The sequence below is a fragment of the Anoplophora glabripennis genome, unplaced genomic scaffold (genome assembly GCF_000390285.2).
Source record: "Anoplophora glabripennis isolate ALB-LARVAE unplaced genomic scaffold, Agla_2.0 scaffold1663, whole genome shotgun sequence".
Lineage (NCBI taxonomy): Eukaryota > Metazoa > Arthropoda > Insecta > Coleoptera > Cerambycidae > Anoplophora > Anoplophora glabripennis.
In genome coordinates this window covers 9239-16526 of record NW_019417737.1, presented here as the reverse complement: position 1 = coordinate 16526, position 7288 = coordinate 9239, and the positions used below count along the sequence as shown (strand labels likewise).

Below are 7288 nucleotides of genomic sequence, written 5' to 3'. Positions count from 1 at the left end.
AGTTAGTACAGAAATTCGTAATATTCTTGCTCGTATAAGCAGTGCCCAACTTCTGGTCAGTACAGTGGCGAAACAGTCTGAACTCGTTAAGTAATCGTAAATTAAACTGCTCGTCACTAGATAATTCTGGGTTTATTTGAGTTTGTATGTCATTCAACGTAAACTCTTTCAAGGATGAGATGGTTGTCCGTAAGCAATCCACTGACTCACCCTGTACATCCTCACGACATACAAAACCCTTGCGACCACCCTGTCCTTTTCGTAACAGACCGGCTGGTTAGACATGTTTCTTATAGCAAGATTACCTTTCTGTTTTAATCTCGTGACGCAGAGAATAATTATATGAAAATTATTTACCCAATTCCGATATTGTAAGTCAACGTTAACACCGTTAATGTTTGGTTTATAGTACCGAGTACTATGAACAGAAATGTGACCCAGATAAATTGGTAGAATGAAAGAGGACTCATTAGCACATAAGTTTATTTTTCTAGGCGGCAACTCTCCAGCGTCATCATTCTCTTCAACTTGAAATAAACGAATTTGGTTATCAACAACATACTCATTGTTTAGAAAGGGTTAACCGATAATTATGGGTATTTCTTGTTGATATTACAGAGCCGCTCGCACAGCCACAGAGGCGTAACATTGTAGGTTCACGGTATGGTGCAGTGGGTTAGGTATACTCCACTCTACTGTCGTAATTTTAAGAAATTATGCTTCTATGGACTCTTCGTCTCGAAGCATAGACAAATATTCTTCAAAAAGTGCTTCAGGCGATACGTAACGGCCTGCTGTGCTGCATTTTGGATTGTGTTATCGGGGATACCATCAATCAAACACGCAATAGCATTCTTGCCGGTAATTTGGCATGTTCGTAACAATTCCATCTTGCCAAAATAATAGGTAGTCATAGTCTCACGGGGCTGCTTGGTTCTTTCTAACATTTTACGCAGGGCTTTCGCATAATCAACATGGTCGGGAAAGGTTCTTATAATGAGTGCTTTCCACTCGTCCCATGTGTAGTTTACTGAATCTAGATTGTGGAACCATGTTCTGGCCATTCCAGTTAACCGTGATTGCATATGATATATTGTCGTGACGTCATCCCATTGATTGATACTTTTTAGTTGATCAATTTTGCCCAACCACTTGGGGGCTGAAAGATTAACATTTTCCGGTTGGAATTCAGGAATACAATCACTTCTTAAAGGAAGTTGACGATTTTCTGCGCCAGAAGTTCTTCGCAACAGTTGCTCGATCATATTTTCAAGCCGTTCAATTCGATTTTCATAAGTGGATATTAGTGATCCGGATGGCAATTGTGTACTTTCGTTTCCAGTGTTTATGGCGTATCTTACCTGCCTCTCAATAGACTCCTGCGACGAACGTGATCGTCGCGCCACTGCCTGTTTCGAACGATTTTCTTTTGATCCACCTAGCGATAGCGTAACTCGCTGGGATGGTGTATGACTTCGTCCGGACGTTCTCTTGTATCTTCCGTAAGAAGAACTAGAGGAACTGTCCGAACTACTGCTGCTTGAGCGACTTTCGTGACGCCGCCGATTTCTTTTCCCCATTTTATCTAGTATGTCGCACGTAACTGCACACAAACTATTATGTTCATCTCTAGGCCGCTCCTGGTACACTTTTAGTTCACCCCACACCTGAACTGTAAACTCTTTCAAATAAGAAAATAAAAACTACCCAGGTGAAATGTAAAACAGTATATTTTGAGTAAATAATAATGCATAGATAAGTAGAGCACTTGAGACTCGAGAACGTATCTGACTGACTAACACTAACTTCTACATCGTAAATGTAAACTATATAATTTTAAATAAACTGATGCCTCAGCATTCAATCCATCAATGCAGCTCCATTGGTCCCTATACGGGGTGTCCCCAACTGCTATCGCTTACAGTATGATTTTCTAATTTACAAAACATGCATCTCAAATTTACCGTAAAATAGTTTGAAAGATTGTTCGCGACATTTGTTACACGCAAGTTATTTCTAACATCAGTGTGTGATACATTTTCTAGTGCACCGCTTCTTTTTTCGAGAAATTCTAAAAATTCTTCCAATTTGGATTGACCATCAGATTCTTTCTCTAACTCAAACGCCTGTTGTGTGCGAGTGTCCAGCTTGTGCGAAAGAATAAGAATTAGTATTAAATCCCAGTCAATGGGAACTTCTAATGTTTCTGAATAGTTAACGTGTTGCCTAACGTGTGCTACAAATTTTCTTAAATTAGTTGCGTTTCCGTTTGTTACTGGTGTGTGAATTTATTATGACTAATATTTTGTCGTGTTTGCGTTTTAATAAACCTAACGCCTTTTCATAATTTTCGTCTGTTACGCGCATTTCATTTATTATTGAAAGCAGCCAAATGAGTCTTCAGATAAATAAATTTCTGAGTGGTACTTATGTGTTCATTCCTGTCATCGGATATAGTCAACAAATCTATGAATGTGGGCCAGTCATCATATTTACTTGATTGCGAGAATGAGAACTAAGACTAGTGTGGCTGCTACTTGCGGCATTTACAAGACCCTTGTTAGCTAAATTAGTGATTATTTTCTTTAATTCCGCAGCAATAGTTAAATAACGTGACTCTATCAATTCTATCGCCCGTTTGAGACTCCTCCTCGTCCTCGATTGTGTTCTGAACTTTAATATAATCTTCAAAAGCCTTTGCTAGAAATTCTTCTCTAACTGAATACTTATTTATCTTTGGATTTTTTTCAGAGTTTGTAATAAACGTTTCTATTCTGGTTATGGCTGCTTTAGCTCTCGCGCGATATTTCTTTAATTTCTTCATTTTTTGTTTATATAAATGAACTTACAATTACGCTAACTTGTCTATTTATATTACACAGTTTCTTAAATATTACAATGTGATTTTCTTAACTAATGTGGAGAAATGCAACTAATATAATGCTTTAACAAAATTTTTAAGGTTCAATAAGACACGTGCAACGGAGTATTTATTTATTGAGCAATAAATCAATAAAATATACTGAATCGTCTGACCTTGCTTTGCTACGAGTTTACAAACCACCTGTTCCTATCCGCGCGTGCTGCGTGATGCGAGATGCTGGGCCTCCCTGAAACTGCTGGAGCTGATACGGTGCGGGGCGCAACGTGCAACTCTACGTCGGGGCGTGGCTTTCAACGACGGAGATGGTTCGAACGGCGTGGAATCGCACTCTGGGGGGCTGCGTAGACTGGGATGTCATACTCACTTCTAGATACAAGGGATTACAGCTCTTGGATTTCCTTTTCTTGTGATGCAGTGTTAAATCTTTAGTTTTTTCAAAGGGTATCTGGGCTTTCTTATTAGGTTCTTGGGTTTTTTTTCCAGTTTTGTTTACTGCGACTATGCGGCTCGAAGTCGACCAAGCTTATGTAGAGATAATGTGGGTGTGAGTTCAGCGGAGGTTGTTTCTAATGGACTGTATTTGTTGTGCCGGATTCCCGGGGAATAATACACCGTTATTATACACTACTATACACTACTTTATTGCAACTGTAATATTTGTACATTGTTTTACAAATGGTACGGGTTTTTGAGCTGCCACTAGTAAGAAGAACATGCGTTCCCTATGCTTGCCAGTGCTGCCAGAGCCAGATGTTAATGCGAAATGATGGTAGAAAACCCTGAAATATGGCAGTAGATTTGTCTTCGAAAACGGTAGGTTCAATAGATGTCATAATACCCGCTAGATGACGTTGTTGCGTCCAGCGCAATACATTAGATAACATACAGCACCGCAACGTCCAGCCATTGTGACGTCTAATTTATTTAATTCGTTGGTCCGTCACTATTACCCCTGAGCGGCGGCGGTTACCTCGGGCGACAGTTTCTGTTTATTGTACTCGGGGCCACATCGTCACCCAGTTGGTTATCCCGTCTCCAATTTGATATCGGTATCGCCATCTGTCGGTGGGGAGTACGCCAGCAGGTCGGACTGCGGAGACGGCCTGGTATAGGGCGTCGCCCCATTCCCGGGAATTCTGATATTTGACTATCTGGTCGGTTAGGGAGGCGGTAAGAACGGATGGTCGGAGATGTTTATTAATGATAATAATAAAAAAATAAAACGGAACAGAAAATATAAGTGATTCTTTATGTTCGGGGTGGTTATTGTGTTCGGGGCAACACCGTTGCCCATTGGGTTCTCCCGTATCCAGTTCGGTAACTGTACCGCCATCTGTCGGGTTTGTCGTCTGACGGTCGGGCGGCAAGGGGATGTCTGCCAGGAACTACATGGCGCATCTACGGGCGCCGCAGGTGGTGGTGCGTTGGTCCCCGGTTGGCTTGGTTGACCGGCCCTCGATTGGGTGGTGGGCGGCTTCGTGGGACGGGTTGGCTTTTGTCCCGCCGCGCTATAATTCATTTGGACTTAGGTATGGACAAAATTAAGTAGCGCCTCGTAGAAAAAAAGATATAAAAAAATAAAAAATAGCGTTTTAAAGCTTAAGTAGAACAGATTAAGGGAAAAATAATCACATTTCACCAAAACCCCATTTACACCCTCAAAATTGAGCCCCAAAATGATAATTTTGGGAAAAAATTTACATTTTTTGCTCTCTTGTTTGAAATTATTTTGAAATTTGGATAGTAGGTGGGGAATAGCTCAAAAAACAAAATACACCCTATGCTGATATATATTTTTACCCTGAGGGTGATTTCTACCCCTTTGTAGGGGTTGAAAATAAATTTTGTTAAAATAACTCCGAGAATCGATAAAGCAACTAATTTCAAGCAAAAATTGTTGCATACAATTTTTTTGATAAACCAATACTTTTTGGGTTATTTGCGATTAAAAACTCAATTTTTCAATTGAAAACTTATTTTTTCATAAAAAAATTATTATAAACAGAACTGAGATCATATCCCATAAAATATTACTAAAGTAGAGTAAAATACCTTTAATTTGGGTTTTTAAAGATATTTCTACCTGCTATAGAACGGAAGTTAAACATAACCGCAAATAACAGTTTCTTTTCAATATTTAGTTTGTTTATTGAATAATTATCGTTGTGTAAGAAAACAAGGCCAATAGACATATCTATAAATATCTATACTTATATAATATTATTATTTATAGCATATTGTATTATATATTATATAATAAATAAAATATACAACACAAAGAACATTATCATCAAAAAAAAATTAGGATGTATCATAGTCTACAATATTCTCTTCTACAGTATCCACTGAAGATTCAAAATCTTCCAAGCTTCCATGATTTTCCGCAACACTAAAATAAAATAGAAGATAGAGCAAATATATTTTCAAATATATGGTATGATTAAGGAGAATAATAAATACTATATAGGTAGTATCTATGGAGACGAAAATACATAAAATTAAATTTTACCTCTCAAAAAATCCTTCAAGCTCACTAGATATTTCTCTATTTTTATGAAATTTCGAACGATTTTGAATGCAAACTAAAGATATTTTTGGATCGGAATAGTATATGGCATAATTAAATATATCGAGGATTCTATTTTCGCGGCTGTTTTGCCGTGCATGATCCCTCATATTTCTCCTGTTGAGCTTATGCCACGCTTCACTGGATTCTTCTGAATAATAACATATTGGCAATGCAAATTTACGGGCAATTTGGCATCCATGCATCAATATTTTGTGGGTAGTCGGATTCATTCTAGCCCACTCGTATAAGTCATAGTGCTGCTTATAAGTTTTGAAGCAAAGTTCCTCCAGTTTATCCAAATCTACCTTTTTTTTTACTTAAAAATTAAAAAAATTTTTGCAAAATTGCTAACAAAATTTATATCTAAGTCTAGGCAATTAGCGAATAATTCCGGTTGGCTGAAACATTTTCGGGATATATTGCCAGTGTTCGTGGTTCCGTGCCCTTGTAAATATAAATCAACTTTTACCCCAAGTTTATCATAAAGTGTTCTTTGAACTTTTTGCATGCGTTCTTTGAATACATCTGTTAAAATTATAAAATTATGTCCAGTTAATTTAGTTATACGGACAAAAAATATAGGCAAATATATGGGCTTGTTTTAATTTTTCGAGATATAAGTTTATATACTTGTATATAACATATAACCTGATCCCGTAAAAAAGTCGGGTTTGATATATCGAAAAAATAAAACAAGGTAAAGCCCATCGTGCATAATAATTTCAATATATCTTACCTTTCAAATTAGTAGTGACATCCCATTTTTTGAGAGGTAAACGGTAGGAAATATTCTTTAAATGTTCGAACATTTTAATTTCTGCGTGCAACAGTCCCATCCCATAAGAAAGAACATTTTAATTTGGAGTAAAATCGTTTTCAATATTGCAAAATTGATGAGCTGTATACAAACATATCGGACATCTTGACGTGGCTGGATTTCTGGTCAAGGTATTAACGCATTTTACCATCAAATAACGTTTTGGTCACTATATATTTTAGCCGAACATGTTTGCCGTTGCTCAATTGAACCGATGTCTATTTAAAAATTGTATTTCTTCGTCTAAGCGTGCATTTTCCGAGATAATTGCATCATCATCTTCTTTTTCAAGACTCATTCGCAATGGTCTTGTAAAACGCACACTTTGAGGGGTTGGGTTGAGCCACACACAATTATCGTCTGAGCAGCTGGCTAGCTGAATCACAGCGAAACTTGTTGTAAATAGAGATTTTTGTGGAGTTGTAAAATCTTCGTGATGTTGCTTTGATTTTTGATGTGGGCTCAAGTGTCCTGCAGAGCTATCAAATCCAAGAGAGACAGACATCTCTAGTTTTCGAAGTTTATCTTCGTCCCAATTTAAAGCTACTGCTTCAGATAAACGTTCGCTCGTTTTATTTATTATATTCTAGACACTCGAACCTCTGTTTCACTCTTATAAGCAATCTCACATATGATATCTTTTTTTGCTTCATGTATTTCCCAGTAACTAGGGTAAATTGACGATTTTCTTGCTTTTGTATCTATCTGCAAACCTTTATATTGGTATTCGCTAAAATCATATTCTAAATAAAATGCCAACGCAGATTCTTTTGTGTGTCTTAAAATGCATTCATCTTCAACAATTTTCGAATCACATTCTACAGGAGCTTCTGTTGCTTTTTTAGCAGCTTTTAACTAATTCTAATAATTGTATATTATTATTGCATTGTTTGGCCAAATCAAAAGCTCTTCTCTGTAACGTTTTATACGAAACTGGTTCGTCAGGGTTACATATATTTTTCCGTTTTCGGCCTGCATTGGTATTATTATCCACTATTCTTTTTTTGCGAGGCCTTCC

General features: G+C 37.3%; 1 pseudogene; it reads right to left on the bottom strand.

The window, feature by feature from the left end:
- Positions 1-714: 714 nt before the first annotated feature.
- Positions 715-1580, bottom strand: LOC111692467 (annotated as a pseudogene).
- Between the last annotated feature and the right edge of the window lie 5708 nt (positions 1581-7288).